The following is a 22,086-nucleotide window of genomic DNA, read 5'->3' as shown; positions in this document are numbered from 1 at the left end:
ATTAATTGGGTATTTAATTATATTTATTTGTTTAATTAATTGTATTTGTTTGTTAATTGGTTGTGATTTGATTAATTGTATAATTATTTGTTTTATTACTAATTATTAGTTTAATTTAATTTAATTAGTGTAATGGTTAATTTAAATGGAATAAATGGCATTAATTGGATTAAGTTAGGATGCTTAATTAATTAGGGTTTTAGTCAGTTGGGGGTTCTATATTAGCCGACTTAGTTTACGGATTGAATTGTATATTTCAGCAACTCTTAACCCATTTTACTAATTAAATAGTTTTATTACAAAACTTCAGGATATTACATAGATACACTAGGAAATACACTTCTATGCACTGGACACTGTGAGACCTTATGGTGCTTTCACGTCTAATCAATATTTTTTTTTTTTTTTTTTTCTTAGTTCGTACTCACATACACATGTCTTCATTGAGGTTCGAACTCCTGATCTCTCTTTGGAAGGTAGGGACTTGGTACCGCTAATCCACTGGTCTATTGGTATGTCCAAGCAACATGATTATTCTAAATTATTTTGCTAAGATTGTGAATTGAGTAGTGATCTAAGTCACATAAAGGGGGAGCGGGAGCGAGAGCAAATTCGAGAGTGGGAGCGTGAGAGCGGCATAATTAAGTCATAAATAGTGAGAATTTAAGCCAGAACGCGCGCAAAGCATGAGAACAGGAGCACACTCGGAGCTTAAGAGCGACACCCATTGATAAGAATTGTGTGACTTAAGTAATGATACACTTACTAGTTAATCAGGTGTCTCACAAATGAGTGGGCTTCACCGTAGTCAGGGGCTCAATATTATGCAGCTCAATATTATTTAAGGTGTAAGGTAAAAAATGTAAAAAGGGTCTTTTAATATATAATATTCTAGTATCAAATAGCAATTAAAAATATTTATATAAAAATCAACATTTTTTTCCCAAGTTTTAAAATCGTCCTTATAATCAATTTTTGTTAAAGTATATTTTTAATAAATAATATAGTCAATCCATTTTTTTTTTTTTGGTTATTTAATTGATCTTAGATATGATCAGAAGTTATAGGTATTGTGAATAATATTATGTAAGCAATGCATACATTTGGAAAAGAATTGTCTCTTTTTTCTTTTTACATTTAACATTTTAATTGAAATGCTTGTTTCTATATGTGAAATTTATTTATGACAATTTTTTGATTATTTTCTTAAACAATCATCATCTAATAATTTTAACTTTTAAATGCTTGAACTAACCATATTTTCTCAATATATGTGAGGAATGGAGAGGGAAAAAGAAGGATAAAAGGTTAAAGAAGAATAAGAAAAGTTTAATCAATTTCCATAAGGGTTAAATATATATTACTTAGTGTAATGATAATGATAGACGAAAAAAAAAAAAAGAAAAAAAAGAAAAAGAAAAAGAAAAACGTGTTATAGAAATTTGTTGGACTTAATAAAAGAATGAAATAAAAATTTTAGGAAGGTTATAAGGTAAATAAATAAAAAAATTTGGGGCCTTTCTATTGGCTAGGGTCTTGTGAGGACCTGTCCCTTTTTCATTTTTCGCTATTTTCTTTTTTGATTTATTTTTCGAGTTTGGGTCTTGTCGGACCGGATCAAGTCAAGTGCTCGGGAATAGTTCCCGACACTTCTTTCATTTCATTCTTGAGTATTTGACCCTCGTGTCACATGGATTTTTGTTGTACTTATTTATATTTTTCCTTTTGGTACGTGGGGGTATTTGTGCGATTCCATTTGGTTGACATTTCCATTTTGGGGGGTCTTTGTGCGATTATCTTTTAGAGATATTTCTATTTTGGAACAATAATGCGATTATCTTTTGAGATATTTTCCATGGAGGGACTTTTGTGCAATTAGTGAAAGTTAGGGTAATGTACCTTATTTTGGTTAGGATTCTTGTACGTGACTCTTTTTAATCTTTCTTCAAGTCATGGACTCTTACAAATTTTTTTAGGAACCGGGGGGGGGGGGGGGGGGGGGGGGGGGGCGCTTGGTTAATTACAATAGATACAAAGCAATAGCTTGAAAAGCTTTATGATAATAAACTAAGAACATATAACATTTATAAGGAAGACCCTCCCAATAGGGAAAAACCTTGGTTCTTGGCCAAAACCAATAAAGTTCCACTAGTTGTATGCAAGTAATTACACACATAGTTGTCTCACACCCATGTACAAGTTGAACTAGTTTTTACAGCCTCTACACACACACTAGCTTAACACAGTGCTTTCAAGCACTCCCCCTATCCTAAGCAACCTTACTTAGCCCCTATAAGCTCTCACAACTCATCAAATACAATATAAAGGATGAATATCAACAATATTCAAGCATACACAAAAGATAAGAGTGGTTGTGCAACTCAAAATCTCAAACAGCTTCACTAAACTTCACTCTACAACTTAAAAAGTCTCGAGGGTAAAATGGTAAATCAGTAACAACACAGTCCTTCTTAGGGTTTCAATAATCATATATCAACTGTATACACATGCTACAATCAATAGATCAACAAGTATAGTAATGTACAATAATTTCAGTCTTCAACACAGCTTGAAACCCTACCAGTTAAGGTTCACAAGGCCAAATATAGCTCTGACCATTTCTCAAGATAGATCTCAACTTTTACAGCCCCAAATCAACAATATAGATAAGCTCAGATGATAAGAATTCAACTCGCAGCGTCATATAACATATATATACCCATAACTGTTGATTAAACCAGCAAACAATGCCTAAAAGTAGGTTTGAGACATCAAAGCTAACTACATGAAGAATATGTGTATAAGCAATGATTCTGCAGTTGTAAAATAGTAAAACTAACTTGCCTCAACCTTTGAGAGGCACTGAGAATGCTTCAGATCAAACACACAGCCTTAAACCAGCAAACAACACCAAAAATCCTTCAACGGTGGCTTGGATCTTTATTTACAAATTCATACTCACAAGACACGGATTTCTTGACGTGTTCAGACTTCAATAGCATGTAGATGCTCTATGGAAAAAGATGGCTCGAGTAAATATTGCTGCAAGACCTTAGGATGCTCACAGTTTTTGCTCAGCAAAAAGGCACAGATTTATCACAGCATATTTATAGGCTACAATCATCTTGTAGTCCTACCCTACTCTTGGTACAATTCTCCAATCATTTGCCAGAGAATGTTCATTGATAAACGACCAAAAAGCCCCTTTTACAGTTTGTCTTATAGTGCAGCCACTTTATAGCCTTGCACATTGTATACATTAGCCTTCATCGCTAAGTAATCCATTTGAGCATTTTATTTCTCTCACAAGGACCACACAGCTCGTGTATCACACTTGAACAACAGATAGAAGGACTAAAATGCCCTTGTGACAGTCACATGAATAATGCACCAAAAAATTGAAACTGTGATTGTAAAATTAACAATGTAGCTTAAGTTATAGTTGTCTATTGCAATGTAATGTGTTGGGCAAATGTAAAAAGGTGTAATACAACTATGAAATAACCATAGTGCCCCTGAATAAACCTATAGCTAAAATTCAGCTTCTAAACCTTTGTTAAACCAGAAAAATGAACCCTTAAGGTTGTGTGAATGCAATGCAGCATCCATTCTCAATGAGAACACGTACCACAAGATGGCAAAAGACTATATTGCCCCTGAAGGATAATGTGAGCCACAGAGAACATCAATGGTGAGGGTATAAGCCCTTGACAGACTAGAAAACACATGATTTTGACATTAAAATAGGCAAACCCTATAACATAAGGTGGGAGCAACAATCTCCCCCTTTTGCCTTTGAATGTCAAAAATCACATATTTCTTGAAGACCATAATAGTACACAAAACAAGAGAGTAATGTACCTATGAAAGCCTTAAAAACACCATACCCAAGGATTTGTAAATCCTTGGTTCTGGTCTATTTTCTCCCCCTTTTTGATATTGAAAGTGAAAAGGTGGTAGCACTAGAAAGGGTTAGAGACAAACTTGAGAAGATATCTAAGGGTTGAGAACCTTTGTGGAAGCAATGGCTTTGTCATGATATCTACAATTTGATCCTCCGTAGGTAGATAAATGATATCTATAAGCCCCTTCTGAACCTTATCTTTGAGAAAGTAATACAAGTCAATGATACACTTAAGCCACAAAACATGATATCATCAACATATATTTGAAGTATAATTTTGAGAAGACCTTACAAAAAGTGTGATGTCCACTTTGCCTCTTTGAAACCATTGGTCTATTAGAAAATTATGAAGCTTTTCATACCATGCTATAAGGCTTGTTTAAGACCACACAAGGCCTTACTGAGTTTATAAACATGAGTTGGCGATTTGGATTGTGACAAAAAAACAACCCTTAACTAACTTCAAGGGTGACTTTAATTGATGTCCGTTTAATAACAGGGATTTGGCAGTGCACTTTTAAGTTTATAAAACTTTAAATGTAACCTAATCCGACTTAAATATAAATGTGCAATGTGTATTCTCTCACTCACATACATGTATGTCACATCAAATCGAAGTATGCTTGCACAGTTGTACGTTTAGTTCAGCATTCGACATCAAGACTCAAACTAAACGAATAATTATAACTCGATCAGTTATGTCTTGACAACCAAATTAGCCAATTATAAAATTTTATTTCACACTAATACCATCAACCACAACCCACTCTGCCCAGTGTAGATATTGTCCGCACACTCTCATCTCGGTAATTACGATTTTGTTCAAAACGCATCTACATAGCCCTCAAATTGTTTTTCTCCCTTAAAAATTTATTTAATTCATTATATCTTTTCCTTCTGCTTACTCTTATTCTTCTTCAATTTTATTTTTATTTTCTTAAAAAAAAAACTTGCATTTCTTATCCTCAATCAAAATCTAACCTTTTTTCGATTCAAACTTCTCTCATATTTTTTTTTTCTTTCTTTTTTAAGAAAATAATACTTGCACCGAAGAGATAAACAAATATCTTTAACCTAATCAATGTGGCTGTCGATATGGATATGCCATATCATAATATAAAAATTGATAACTATTAAGTTTTTCTATTCCTTTTTTACTATCCTTTCTTATCTTCACTCTAAGAGTCCAATATTTCTCTTTTAATCTTTGTTCTCTCTCTCATTCCCTATCTTCAATTTTTCTCTAGTCATCTCATGCATCTTCTTCAGACAACTGGACACCTTCATGTAATTGCAGAGAGGGATTTGATTAATTGTTAGTGATGATACCTGCTTATAAAATTTCAATAAAATCAAATTGTATTACAGAAAATATATGTTAATGGATTCAAAGTTTGTTGAGACTTTGTATAATTTTTTATGATAAAGTCATCTTAAAAAAATTAAATTGTATTGTAAAGAATGGATGTTAATGGAATCCTCAATATTAACATCTCCATATATTTGTATACCTTTACCTTTTGGATATCATCTCTTATTTTAAACCTATCAAACCCATAAGTGAAAAAATAGAAATCATAAATATTTATGGAGAAAAAAATGGAGATAATTAAAGAAAGAACTAAATTCCTAATAGAAGAGGAATGGTTAGTTCATAGATATTTATAGAAAAAGAAAATGGAAATAATTAAAGAAGGAATTAAATTTTTAATAGAAGAAGACCAGTAGAGGATCTAAAATAAAATTAGAAGTTCAATGTTTTGTAATAAGTCAGTATGACCAACTGTTAAATATTATTTGTCTTTTTGTGCCACATAGATTCTGCCTAACTTATTGGTCTAAGTTTTCTGCCTATTTATCACGACTCTTCTTTTTTATTGTTTCTTCTTAAAATTTTATTTTTCTTGCACTTGTGTGATTTATATCCAATTACATTATTTTCTCTCTTCTAATTTTTCTTTTTTTTTGTCTACTTATTCTTTAAATTTATTAGCGAATTTTTATACACTTGGCACATGTGTGATAATCTAACATTTTATTTTATTTTATAACCGAAATATAAAGCAAATGTCATAGAAAGTATGTACAATGATGGGCCCTAGGCCGAAGTAAAAATCGGAACGAACCAAAACAAGCCCAATAGGCAACCAAGGAAAACATCCATCAATAATAACTCCTAACAATCCAAATTTAAATGCCATCTGTCCCAAAAATAATATTTTTTTAAAAAATATGAGACATCTATTTTGAGACACATGTATTATATTTGTTGTGCTCACTCAAGTTGAAACACTCAACTCAACCTTCTTCTTGTTCAGTACTCAGAAGGGTATAAAAGTTTTGTCAACGTTATTATATACAGTACCAATGTTATCTATGGCCATTATTAACTATCAGCGCTAAGGCTGACTAATCATTAATCACTCTAAGTCTAACCACTTAAAACATAACTAATTTGAATGTTTTTCTTAATTTAAATTACATATAACAGCTTAATAGTTTATTATAATAACTTTGCCAATAAAATTAAGTTGTGGTCGAATTTCACCGCAATAATAAGACTGTTGTATTCGAATTCAAAATTTACAGATTTAAAACAAGAAAATAATTATGCGGAGAAAAAACTATGTATGTGAGACCCTTGTTAGAAGAGCCGCGCAATATTTTAAACAACAAAATACTGGACTATATTTTCAATATTACATTTTAATTTTAATTTATGAGTAGTATTTTTCTAAAACCATACTCGACACTTGCCGTTGAAAGGATGTCCCCAAGTCCAAAAAAGGAAAATGGTAGGTACATCTAGTCTGTGAACAGCCAACCATCGCACTGTAAAAATTGGATAAATTCGATCTATGGTCATGAGGGTCTCCTAAAAGAATCTATTAAATTCATCAAGTTGTTTTGAGTGATTCAAACGGCCAATTATTAATGAAATTCCTTATCAGCTCTCTGTGAAATATTCGTTTGGCCGAGGACTTCCATTTTGAACAACACACATGCATGACATATGAAAGTGTACCATCGTGTGCTTAGAGCTAGGCACTCTTTTGTTCACCATAAAAAATAAATTTTGTGAGATAATGGATTTTTGTTATTGTCAATTAATAGCTAGGTCCATCACTCCTTTTAATCTCTTCGAAATGGAATTATTTTACATTACACATATATAAAAGAAATCAAAATGTCCAACTCATATAAAATAAAATAAGAATAGTCAATTACCCAAAAAAAAAATAAAACAATAATAGTGATGATGTTTTCAAAACCGGCCTTGGTGCTACTTCTTCAGACACGATCACAAAGATAAATGAAAGCCAACAAATCAATTATGCATAAACAAAAATTTAACCGCTAAAATCTGCCTACATTAAAAAAATAAAAAGAGATATAACAATTGAAATACCAACATGATATATATGTCTTTTTATTATATACCACTCCACGAGCATCTACATTCGCTAGAATCAAGTCTCTATTGAAGCTACATCTCTCAATCTCATAAAAATTACAATAGTACTGACAAGAATCTCTTCAAGACTAGTCTAACAATTTTTATTTATTTATTTATTTATTAACAAAATACAAAAATAAATTAGAAACACAATTAAGAAGGAATTTGAGACGCTAAATAGAAACTAAATTATGTTAGGAATTTGTGATACCCCCTAATTTTGGAACACGGATTGATCAAGTCCGCGCACAAAATCAAGGGATATCAAAACAATTTAAGTATTTAACAAGCACAGAATACAAAGATGAATAATAAAGAATAAATAAACCGCTGAAGAAAACTAATAAATAAATATTATTTAATGATTCTCCAACAATTACAATTCGGAAATCCCATAACTCAAGGACCCCTTATAACATTATCCAATAATCCAATACTATTTAAAAGTACACAAGATGAATAGACGAATGACAGTCTCCCAGCTGCGGATCCTCAACCTCGAGACTGGAACCTCTAATAACCTGAAAAATAAATCGTGGGTTAAACCCTACGAGCAAGTTCACTCTACCAGGCCTCTGAAAACCAATAAGCAGATCATCTCTGATCAAAACCAAACCTAATAAAGTTTTAACTTTAATAAAGCACGATATACATGTCTATATATAATTATATATACTATACTAATCACATCCATTAATAGGTTTATTAAATTTCCATACCTATTAAAAAATTATTAAAATAATATTCATACCTAGACCAATCTACCATTTCATTTTATAAAAACTCCTTTGAACTTAATCACATCCTAGTCAGTTGTTTAATCATTTAAACAACAAATTATAATAAAAGAAATACTCTATTTAATCCCAACCCGATAATGATTTTAATTGTTTAAATCACATATCCAAAATCCAAGTTTTGACAAATCATCCATGTCTTCCCCAATATTATTTTATTAATGTAAAATAATACACTAACCAGTAAGTACTAAACTATTCTCATTTAAGAATATCTAACCCTAATCCAATCCATACATACAACAACCATAGATGATATTTTAATCATCTAACACATAACAACGTAATTATGCTTTGGCAAATCAACCATGCCATTGTAAATATTTTTATTTATATATTGGCAATTCAACCATGCCTCCATAAGTATATTTATTTATACATTGGCAATTCAACCATGCCTCCGTGTATGTATATTTATACATTTAATTAGCAATTCATCCATACTTTCCATATATGTATTCTATTCATACAAATATTTAGGTAATATATTTAATCATTTGACAATTCATCCATGCCCACACTTTAACCATGAATTAACTTTAAAATTAACAATACGCTAAATCATACATAGCCATCACATGCATATTATACGCATATCATTAATTTAACAACCAGCCTATTAAGATATGCCAAATAAGAATGATAATATTAATCATCTTAAATGATTTATATATATATATACCTACACATATGTTATTTAATGTATATATGTGTTTAACACCTTCTTTAATAATCCTTGATTATTTAAAATCAATATACATACATACATACATATATATATATATATATATATATATATATATTCATCATTCCATACAACTCATAGACAAATTAAACTATATATACCCATATATAAATAATTATATATATATATATATATATATATATATATATATATATATATATACACTTCCTTCCATAACAAATTATTAATTTATTATATTTACACAAATTAGTGCAACTAAATATGTCAGAAATAGTTTCCTTTAAATACTCCATATTGGTTTAAATAGTTTTCCGACACTTTCTCACTAAAACATAAATATCTCCTAGTAGGATGGGAATCTAATAATGAAATTGGTACCATTGGAAAGAAGACGAAAAATCCTTGAATTTGAGCTCAAGAATGACCCAATTTCGATTTAAAATGACTAAGTTATGACCGTTTTAATTTCTAGTGTCGAATTAGGCCAACATAGTTTCCCACGCGCGCCCACGTGCTTACTATGCACTTGCACGCGCTGGATTCAAGCCTCCTTGTGTGCTGGTATTGGCTAAGCTCTTTCAGCTACCGTGAGCTCACCACACTGAATCCATCACTTCCTTTATGCCGCATCCAATGGTCATAAATGAGTGCGCAAATGAACACGCTCACACTAGATTATTTTCTATTAATTATAATAGATCTAAGGTCCAGATCAGCGAGTGCACCATCTTCTCATGGTCTGCAATACACCAAATAATCCATAGTTGACCAGACCACTTCTATGGTCCAGATACACCTGCGCACCAAACTTTTATGCGCCGCGATGCACCATATCAATTCACATAAGTTTAATTAATCAAATGGCCCTAATTGGCGTATACACCCTATTATCATACACCGCGATGCACTGGATCAATTCTTTATTGTGCCGCCGCTCCACATGCGCCAGTTACCTAGTATATATATATATATATATATATATATATATATATATATATATATATATATATTAATAATTATTTTCCTAACAAATAATAGGAAAATAAATCCTAATAAATTCCTAAAAATATCAGAAAAATTCCAGAAAATTACAGAACAATTCTAGAAAATAAAGAAACCATAATTAACTCTCTTGGGTCACAAATCCACCTATAGATTGATTTTAAAATATACATAACACCTATATATATCAATTAAAATCCAATAATCTAAAAATCAAATATAATAGTTTATACTTTTTAATTATTCCGATCTAACCATAATTTTTAAACAAATAAATTTAATTAAAGCCTTGATACTCAAGGTGAAATCCTTATGAGTTCTAAGAGGAAAGTTAGAGAAAACTCGCCTGAATGTTTCGAAACGAAACCGACGCTTTAAGCTTTAATTATCTCTTCCAATTCCGACGTCCTCCTTTTCAGATCCGACCTCCTCCTTGTCAGCCCTTCTTCTTCCTCTCTCTCTGTCTGTTTTATTTTTCTAACGTGTAAAACCTTTAACCCTAAAGCCTTATGTGTATTTTTATACACCTTAAATTCCAAATCCTATTCCAACTAGTATTATGAATTAAAATAATAATCTTTAAATAATTTATATCTATAAACATATATATATATAAATATATATTCCTTCCATAATTAACTCATTAGTTAATTAAATCATATATACTTATAAATATCAATAAATATATATCTATATATATATCTTTCCATAACAATTATTAATTAATTATATTTATATATAATTATATATATATATATATATATATATATAATTGATACAAAAGTGATCATTTAAATAATTAAATAACCACGGACCTTCATTAATTAACCCAATAAGGTTTCATACAAGCCCAAGACCACATCTTTTGGTCCAACTTTCCTTAAGCCCAATCCAATTAATTTAAATAAATAAGATAATTAATTAAATACAGAAATTAAAATAACTAATTACATGAAGCACATAAACAAACAAGAATTTACAACTAAGTCATATAATACCAATAAAATCAACACACCAATAATTCAATCAATAATCAACCACACAAACAATCAATCATCATACATAATCACGAAATATAACTTAATTAAAATAAGATAATTAATCTAGCACTCAATAAAATAAAATAAATCATTGAAAAATAAAATAAAATAATTAATCCTAATTAATAAATCTTTTAAAATTATCGGGGTATTACATTCTTCCCCCCTAACAAACGGAATTCCGTCCTCGGAATTCACAAATCCATGAAATAAAAACTTTGATTATTTAATTTCAAATTTCATTATTCCTTTTATCCGTGTGGAAATTAACCTATCCACACATATTCATTATTAGCAGACACATCACGTAATTAGCTAATTCCATATTTATATAATTGATAAATATAAGTAAACATTAGAGACTCTCACTGAACTAAAGCAGTTTCAACCGGATAGTGGGTATCTCATGTAAAACGCACACAAAGGTGGTTACGAGTCCTCCTTCTACCAGAGCCCACACATCCTTAAACCCAGCTACCCATCTCAATCGGCAATATACGCCTCCATCCTAACCACTGATCCTGAGACTCAAGCTTATATCATGGCCCATATGTGTGTGTGTGTGTGTATATATATATATATATATATATATATATATATATATATATATATATAAAATCCATTATATCCACATAAAAGTAAACTATCCAACCATATTATTTCAATGGCATACCATCCAACTATTCCGTTGACCTGACACGAATAAGTAGGACTTAACGCTATGGTTAATCCGTTCCCTTATAAATATATAGGTAGGACTTAACTTCTTTGGTTAATCCGTCCCTGAAATGCCACCGTCCCATACCGGTGTATTAAACCATACCATTCATAAATAAATAGGTAGGACTTAACTATTCCGTTAATCCGTCCCTAAAATACCTCCATATTATTTTATTGGTGCATAAATCCATAAAACACATACTTCAAAATTAGGGGAAGACTCAACGATTTACCAATACCTTCTAAATCGATGTCTTACCATTTTCCTGATAAGACTCAATGATTTACCATTAGGACACACTAACGGACCGAATATAGAATACAATGAATCCTAAACTTAAGCTCTAAGTAAAAGAGTACACAACGCGGAAGTCACACAACGAAAGACACCCTAGGGACACTTGAACCTGGAGTGCTCTGATACCAACTGTGATACCCCCTAATTTTGGAACACGGATTGATCAAGTCCGCGCACAAAATCAAGGGATATCAAAACAATTTAAGTATTTAACAAGTACAGAATACAAAGATAAATAATAAAGAATAAATAAACCGCTGAAGAAAACTAATAAATAAATATTACTTAATGATTCTCCAACAATTACAATTCGGAAATCCCATAACTCAAGGACCCCTTATAACATTATCCAATAATCCAATACTATTTAAAAGTACACAAGATGAATAGACGAATGACAGTCTTCCAGCTGCGGATCCTCAACCTCGAGACTGGAACCTCTAATAACCTGAAAAATAAATCGTGGGTTAAACCCTACGAGCAAGTTCACTCTACCAGGCCTCTGAAAACCAATAAGCAGATCATCTCTAATCAAAACCAAACCTAATAAAGTTTTAACTTTAATAAAGCACGATATACATGTCTATATATAATTATATATACTATACTAATCACATCCATTAATAGGTTTATTAAATTTCCATACCTATTAAATAATTATTAAAATAATATTCATACCTAGACCAATCTACCATTTCATTTTATAAAAACTCTTTTGAATTTAATCCCATCCTAGTCAGTTGTTTAATCATTTAAACAACAAATTATAATAAAAGAAATACTCTATTTAATCCCAACCCGATAATGATTTTAATTGTTTAAATCACATATCCAAAATCCAAGTTTTGACAAATCATCCACGTCTTCCCCAATATTATTTTATTAATGTAAAATAATACACTAACCAGTAAGTACTAAACTATTCTCATTTAAGAATATCTAACCCTAATCCAATCCATACATACAACAACCATAGATGATATTTTAATCATCTAACACATAACAACGTAATTATGCTTTGGCAAATCAACCATGCCATTGTAAATATTTTTATTTATATATTGGCAATTCAACCATGCCTCCATAAGTATATTTATTTATACATTGGCAATTCAACCATGCCTCCGTGTATGTATATTTATACATTTAATTAGCAATTCATCCATGCTTTCCATATATGTATTCTATTCATACAAATATTTAGGTAATATATTTAATCATTTGACAATTCATCCATGCCCACACTTTAACCATGAATTAACTTTAAAATTAACAATACGCTAAATCATACATAGCCATCACATGCATATTATACGCATATCATTAATTTAACAACCAGCCTATTAAGATATGCCAAATAAGAATGATAATATTAATCATCTTAAATGATTTATATATATATATACCTACACATATGTTATTTAATGTATATATGTGTTTAACACCTTCTTTAATAATCCTTGATTATTTAAAATCAATATACATACATACATACATATATATATATATATATATATATATATATATATATATATATATATATATATATATATCCTTCCATACAACTCATAGACAAATTAAACTATATATACCCATATATAAATAATTATATATATATATATATATATATATATACACTTCCTTCCATAACAAATTATTAATTTATTATATTTACACAAATTAGTGCAACTAAATATGTCAGAAATAGTTTCCTTTAAATACTCCGTATTGGTTTAAATAGTTTTCCGACACTTTCTCACTAAAACATAAATATCTCCTAGTAGGATGGGAATCTGATAATGAAATTGGTACCATTGGAAAGAAGACGAAAAATCCTTGAATTTGAGCTCAAGAATGACCCAATTTCGATTTAAAATGACTAAGTTATGACCGTTTTAATTTCTAGTGTCGAATTAGGCCAACATAGTTTCCCACGCGCGCCCACGTGCTTACTATGCACTTGCACGCGCTGGATTCAAGCCTCCTTGTGTGCTGGTATTTGCTAAGCTCTTTCAGCTACCGTGAGCTCACCACACTGAATCCATCACTTCCTTTATGCCGCATCCAATGGTCATAAATGAGTGCGCAAATGAACACGCTCACACTAGATTATTTTCTATTAACTATAATAGATCTAAGGTCCAGATCAGCGAGTGCACCATCTTCTCATGGTCTGCAATACACCAAATAATCCATAATTGACCAGACCACTTCTATGGTCCAGATACACCTACGCACCAAACTTTTATGCGCCGCGATGCACCATATCAATTCACATAAGTTTAATTAATCAAATGGCCCTAATTGGCGTATACACCCTATTATCCTACACTGCGCTGCACTGGATCAATTCTTTATTGTGCCGCCGCTCCACATGCGCCAGTTACCTAGTATATATATATATATATATAATTATTTTCCTCACAAATAATAGGAAAATAAATCCTAATAAATTCCTAAAAATATCAGAAAAATTCCAGAAAATTCCAGAACAATTCTAGAAAATAAAGAAACCATAATTAACTCTCTTGGGTCACAAATCCACCTATAGATTGATTTTAAAATATACATAACACCTATATATATCAATTAAAATCCAATAATCTAAAAATCAAATATAATAGTTTATACTTTTTAATTATTCCGATCTAACCATAATTTTTAAACAAATAAATTTAATTAAAGCCTTGATACTCAAGGTGAAATCCTTATGAGTTCTAAGAGGAAAGTTAGAGAAAACTCGCCTGAATGTTTCGAAACGAAACCGACGCTTTAAGCTTTAATTATCTCTTCCAATTCCGACGTCCTCCTTTTCAGATCCGACCTCCTCCTTGTCAGCCCTTCTTCTTCCTCTCTCTCTGTCTATTTTATTTTTCTAACGTGTAAAACCTTTAACCCTAAAGCCTTATGTGTATTTTTATACACCTTAAATTCCAAATCCTATTCCAACTAGTATTATGAATTAAAATAATAATCTTTAAATAATTTATATCTATAAACATATATATATATAAATATATATTCCTTCCATAATTAACTCATTAGTTAATTAAATCATATATACTTATAAATATCAATAAATATATATCTATATATATATCTTTCCATAACAATTATTAATTAATTATATTTATATATAATTATATATATATATATATATATATATATAATTGATACAAAAGTGATCATTTAAATAATTAAATAACCACGGACCTTCATTAATTAACCCAATAAGGTTTCATACAAGCCCAAGACCACATCTTTTGGTCCAACTTTCCTTAAGCCCAATCCAATTAATTTAAATAAATAAGATAATTAATTAAATACAGAAATTAAAATAACTAATTACATGAAGCACATAAACAAACAAGAATTTACAACTAAGTCATATAATACCAATAAAATCAACACACCAATAATTCAATCAATAATCAACCACACAAACAATCAATCATCATACATAATCACGAAATATAACTTAATTAAAATAAGATAATTAATCTAGCACTCAATAAAATAAAATAAATCATTGAAAAATAAAATAAAATAATTAATCCTAATTAATAAATCTTTTAAAATTATCGTGGTATTACAGAATTTGAGACATAATTCCTAGCACATTCTATCAACTCAATCATCACTTTCCACATCATTGATCGATATGCAAAATGCATTGCATGTTCAATCTCACAAGGCTCCTTCTACCAATAAAGAAATTAATCAAACATATACAAGATTTAACCTCCGAAAGATGAGGAGATTCCACTATAATTAACAAAAATTACAATAGTACTAACAACGTGTACGTGCTTTTTTACCATGTGTAACTCCGACGGGTGATTTTTCTAATCTACCAACCAATAAACTATCTCTACCCATTAACTCCCTCTTGAAATCACATCTCTCTCAATCTCACAAGGCTCCACTCTTAATTTAGGTATCTATTTATAGGTTATAAACCCAATTCTTTGGAGCCAACAAAATACCAACTCTAAAATAAAAATTCTAATTGGACCAAAAAATTTGAGACACAGTTCCTAACACTACCCTAAACTGTTTTGGTCTAAATAAGATTCTCAACATGGCCGGCTTCTTATACTCAAAAAGCCATTTCTGTAGATAATATTGAACTTCATAGTCCACTGTCCATATATATATATATATATATATATATATATATATATATATATATAAATGCAGGTGTGAGAGGGGTACCTAAGATAGTACTGCTTCTGCTAGTGTAACTATAACTTAGAAAACAATGTGGTCAGTTGCAATATTGTGTATTGTAGCATTGGTTAGCATAGCAATAACTCAGTGGATTCACAAGTGGAGGAACCCCAAATGCAATGGAATTCTTCCCCGAGGTTCCATGGGTTTGCCTCTCATTGGAGAAACCCTTCATTTGCTTTCTCCCAGCAACTCCATAGACGTCCATCCATTCATCAAGAAAAGAGTTCAAAGGTAGTCCATGGACCTCTTCTTTTCTTTTTTTTTTTCATTTTTTTTTTTTTTGGGAGGTAATTTACATAAAATTCTGTTAATCTTGCAGGTATGGACCAATATTTCGAACTAGTTTGGGTGGTCGGACTGCTGTAGTATCAGCTGACCCCAAATTCAACCATTCTATCATTCTACAAGAAGGGAAGTCAGTTGAAATGTAGTACCTGGACACATTTTCAAAGCTGTTTGAGCAAGATGGTGAATCCAGGACTAATGCAGTCGGTGCTGTTCATAAATACGGACGAAGCTTACTTTTGAATCACTTCGGTTCAGAGCCCCTCAAGGAGAAGTTACTTGCTCAATTAGAACAAATTATTTGCAAAACTATGCACACTTGGTCATGTCAGACATCTATCGAAGTCAAACATGCAGTTTCAACTGTAAATATATATATATACATATATATATTTTAAATTCTAGTTTCAATTACCCTACTTAATTATGTGAACTATGTAAACTCTTAACTTCACAATTAAAATAACATATTCTGTTAATATTGCAGATGGTGTTTGAATTCACTGCTAAGCATTTTTTTGGATATGATTTCGAAAAGTCATCAGAGAAGATTAGTGAGAATCTCACTTATCTTTTAAAAGGGCTAGGAACCTTTCCTTTGAACATCCCTGGCACCACATACCATAAGTGCTTGAAGGTTATTGACAAGAAAAAAGAAAGAAACTTTAATTTCTAAATTTGTTAATTTGCTTTAAAAGGTTGAGATATATAGTTGTTGGTTTAATTATGTCTTAGTGTTCATTCAGGAGGGAAACAAAGTAATAAGCATGATCAAGGAGAAGATAAAGGAGAAACAAGATTCACCTGAGACATGTCGAGGGGACCTCCTTGATGAAGCTGTTAAAGACATGAATACTCACACCTTCCTGAAGGAGGACTTCATAATCGGGTTTGTTTTTGGATCATTATTTGCCAGTTTTGAGTCAATTTCAACGGCAATCACATTAGCTTTCAAGTTTCTTTCTGAGAACCCTTCAGCGGTGGAGGACCTGAAAGTAAGTAAAGTTACAGTTTCAAAGGTTTTTCAAGCTGTCCATCTTTTTTTTCTTTTTCTTTTTTTATGTATAAAAATAATATAGTAATTTAATTTTTATACTCTGATGATAACTCAGGCTGAACATGAGATGATACTCAAGAACAGAGGAAATTCAAATTCCATGCTCACATGGGATGAATACAAATCCATGACTTTTACAGTTCAAGTCAGTTTTCTCATCTCCATATTTTTTCTCTTCATGCTCACATACTAATTACTATCTAAAGTTTAAACTAACTTGCCTGGATGCTGAAATTACAGGTTGTCAGTGAAATTCTTAGGTTGGGAAACGTCGCCCCAGGGTTGTTACGAAGAACACTGAAAGATATTCAAGTGAATGGTATACTTGCACGTAGTTAAATTCAATCTCTTCCATTCTCATTATAAGATACTTATATGTGGATCTGAAATTCAAAAGGCCTCAAAATACTCAATATTGAACCATTGGTTTCCAGGTTATACAATTCCAGCAGGCTGGGCTATGTTGCTTGTCACTCCTGCTCATCATCTGAATCCGAACACCTTTAATGATCCACTTGCATTCAACCCGTGGAGTTGGAAGGTACATAATTCAATTGCATTTTTTTGGAGGAAAATGATTTTTAACTTTAATGTTCAAACCTTTTCACGTAATGCTCTAATTTTTAGTGGCATTAGAAAGCATAAATCATTAACGCAATGTTCTACTTGGTCATTTGCTTCGATGAAACATAGGACTATGATTCAGTTACTATATCTAAGAATTTCAACCCTTTTGGTGGAGGAATAAGGCAATGTGCAGGTGCAGAGTACAGTAAGGTGTTCATGTCCACATTTCTCCATGTTTTGGTCACCAAATATAGGTAATTTTTTTCTGGTTGTAAACATTTACATGCAAGTGTTTTTTTATTGAATACTAATAGTTTTTAAGAATCCGATTCTTGAATAGGTGGACAAAAATCAAAGGAGGAGAAGTTGGTCGAAAACCATTTCTACATTTTGAAGATGGCATTCATATTAAAGTTTCAGAGAAAGATGATTGAAGAATTCAGAGTGTTATTGCTCTTGTTGTGGATTTATGTGTTCGGTTTTTAGTTTTCTGTATCTTACAGAAATTGTGGATCTACCACAGATAATAACAAACTCTGCTAGAGATGTAAATTCGGCAGAGTTGTCCTAAGCGAAGCTTATTGGACTTGAATTTCAGTGCTATAGAACTGAATATCATCCATATATAATAACACGCTTGTTGTTGGATATTGTTTTTGGCATTTTGCAGTAGTGCAAAAAAGAAAGAGGGAAAAAAAAAAAAAAAAACTCAAGCAATGGCAACCCAAAGCACTCAACAGGTAAGCATACATTGACCTCATAATAAAAATGAAAGATGCATACCTCCATCCAAGAACCAGACCAGGAAGAAGCAAAATCAGCAGCACCATGAAGACACTGTAGAACCACTTAATGATACTTTTCATGAATTTTTACAAAATCAGGCCAGATAAACAAAATTATGAAAGGAACTACTCAAATCCTGACTAAGAATAGCTTACATGAATTAACAAATAATAATAATAAATAAAATAAAATAAAATCCAACAGCTTTCATCAGACACAGACCTAGTATATATAAAATTGCCCCTACTGGAAATTTTTTTTAGTATTATATAGTTGTGATTTTTCTTGTTTTGAATTATATACCTGTGAAATTTTAATATCCCCCAACCCCGCAACACACACACAAAATTTTCTGGTTCCGTATCTGGCTTTCGTCTTATGTTTCATAGATATACATAGAACTGCATAGCTGCAAACTTTATAAAACTTGGTAGACCATTAAATTTTTTTTTTTTTTTTTTTTTTTTTTTCCCCAAATAAAATACATACCAACATGGAGATGAAAAGTGATGTAGAATAGATAGAAACAGAAATGAGATATAGAAGAGAAGAGATGAGAGAAAGACAAGAGGAGGAGAAATTAGGGGAGAAAAACTGAACTCAATCAATATTGATCTCAAAACAACAACTTTTTTAAACTCACACACCCATTTTACCCCTTCTGGGACTAGAAGATAGAAGAGATACCACAAGGCCAGATCAACTTTCCTTACATGAGTGAGACATCATACAGTTTTCTTAACAAGTAAGGAACATGGATAAGTAGACATTCCTAAGCACGAACTCATACCTGAATCACACAATCATATCTTCTTCCAATGTTCATTCATCTTTCTCATTTGGACATTTATTCAAACACGTTGTGGGTAGAATGAATTGGTAGCTTGGGGATGCCATCATTGGAAGGGGAAATCAATACCACCTTGCCTTTACTTCTCTGATATACAATGTGTAGTCGGAACGCAAACACAGAATTTTCAAGAAGTGCATATCTACAAATTCCTTGTTGCATTGTACACTCAGCACGATGAGACTTAAAGCTACTAATAATGGTCTTGGTCTTGCTCCTGACACTCCCGTTGCTCCTCACATAATCAATGAATGGGAACTCCCTAAACTGATCCCACCCTGATTAACCAGTGGAGCAAGGGTAGCTTCATCCTATGCTCTTGTTACCGAAATTGTGACCTTAACGGTCAATAGGGATTCAGTTCGGATCAATTTCATCTGGGTCTATTTGTTGTTTGGGCTGGGCTAATCCATTTGATTATTTATCTTATGCCATTTATTTTTGTTTCCCACTACAACTGTGGGCTTTACCCTTTTGGACCTGTGTACATATGTTTTCCTTGTGCACAATCATATTAATTATGCTATTATATATATATATATATATATATACTATTCTAAAAGTGTAAGTAATTTCTTAATATTTTTTTTATTTTTTTCACATAAAAAGTCATATTAAAAGCGCACAATCATTCAAAAATGATCTCATTAAAGCACATCTTCTCTTCTCTATTTTCAAATGATTTTTTTTATATATTTTTATTCATTAAAGTGTCACATTAAAACACGAATTCATAACCAGATATTCAAGAATTCTATATTTTTTTTGCCATTTTTATTCTTTCCAAAATTCTACTTTTTTATTCTACAGTCTTCCAAACCAAAATAAATAAATTTATATTATTATTATTATTATAAAAAAAAATATACGTATAAAATTGCAAGACATTTTTTTTTATTGGGAGAGTGTTATGCTGCAAAATTGAGCTCACTTGCTCGGTTAAAACCACTTTTCTAGGTGCTTGGCTTTTGTTCTTCCTCTTTTGGGTGCACAAGTCTTTCAAGAACTTCGCATAAGTCGGAATTTGCTTGATTGTATCCAAAAGTTGAAGATTGACTTTCACTTGCTTAAACACGTCCATGATTTCATTGATTTTGGCCTTTTGCTTGTCATTTGAAATGGATCCTTTTAAGCCATCCGAAAATGGAGCCTTTGGTTCAAAAACCTTTTCAGAATTTTTCCTTGAAGTCTCTTCAACACAAGAAGTTTTCAAATCATTTTGCAAATCTTTCTTTTCGAAATCACTTTCAACACATTCTCATTTATATGGTCATGCACATGCAATGAAGGAGGAATATGATATGAAACGGGACGGGTGTCAACTTGTGGTTGCACTGGTTCACTCTCTTCATTGGACACACCCACTTGATTATCCACAATCTTTCCACTTCTCAAGGTAGTCACCGCATTGACATGCTCTATTGTGTGACGTTCCGATAAGGAATGAGTCTCTACAACACATTGTTACTTTTGTGTGGCATTCAAAGGCATTTTTCCCATCTCTCTTGCATTCAAAGTGCTAGCTATTTGGCCTACTTGAGTTTCTAGCTTTGCAATGGATTGAGAGTGAGAATGAAGTAATTGTGTATTTGCCTCTAAAGTGCCCAAAGCGGTCAAAACTTTTTCTTCAAAAGCGGGACTTCTAACATTTCCTTGGGAATATAATTGATTTGGGAAATGAGAATTTGAAAATTGGTTTCCTTGTGATTGATATGATGATCTAAAACCTTGGAAACCTTGGCTTTGCATTGGAGGTGGAATGTACTTTCCTTGAAAACTGCCTTGGGAAAGGTTTGAGCCCTCCCCTTAGTTTTTCCAAGAGAAATTTGGGTGATTCATCTAACTAGGATTGTAATGATTTCCATAAGGATTGTTCCCTTGATTAGTAAAAACAACATTTGCTTGTTCATGATGCTCACTTTGCACATGTCGATGGGGACAATTGGAAGTAGAATGTAAAACACTTGAACAAGTCATACATGTCTCATTAGATGCATGATGAGAATGGTTAGGGAAGGAAGATACTTGATTTGCCAAGTTTTGGTTGATCAAAAATTGATCAAACCTTTGAGATAATGATTTCATTTCGGTAGCAATTTCATTAGAGTGGTTGACTTGATGTAAGCCAACACTCTTCCTACCAATAGAATTTCTACCATTCTTTGAAGATAAAGTACGATGCAAAGAATTTTCACTCATACTCTCATAAAGATGCCACACATCATCCTCATGCCTATCAATGTAAGAGCTACCCATAAAAGCATCAACCATGCCTTTGTGTGATACCCCTTGGATCCGAGATGCGGGTTGATCAGGCCCACGCCCAAACCCGAGGGAATATCAAATAATTAAAGTATTTTATAACGAACACAGATGACAAAATG

The 22,086-nt window shown here is 31.5% G+C and overlaps 1 long non-coding RNA gene across 1 annotated transcript; it reads right to left on the bottom strand.

Moving 5' to 3' along the window:
* Positions 1-12,182: 12,182 nt before the first annotated feature.
* Positions 12,183-20,461, bottom strand: LOC132300900 (uncharacterized). The gene is made up of 2 exons (XR_009480614.1): positions 17,247-20,461; positions 12,183-12,372 (listed from the first exon to the last, which is right to left on the bottom strand). It is a non-coding gene; the product is annotated as an uncharacterized LOC132300900 (long non-coding RNA).
* Between the last annotated feature and the right edge of the window lie 1,625 nt (positions 20,462-22,086).

The sequence above is a fragment of the Cornus florida genome, unplaced genomic scaffold (genome assembly GCF_030987335.1).
Source record: "Cornus florida cultivar Cherokee Brave unplaced genomic scaffold, ASM3098733v1 CherokeeBrave_3.0.0_Hap2_Chr03, whole genome shotgun sequence".
Lineage (NCBI taxonomy): Eukaryota > Viridiplantae > Streptophyta > Magnoliopsida > Cornales > Cornaceae > Cornus > Cornus florida.
The sequence above is the reverse complement of the archived record's forward strand: the minus strand, read 5'-3'. Positions and strand labels throughout refer to the sequence as shown.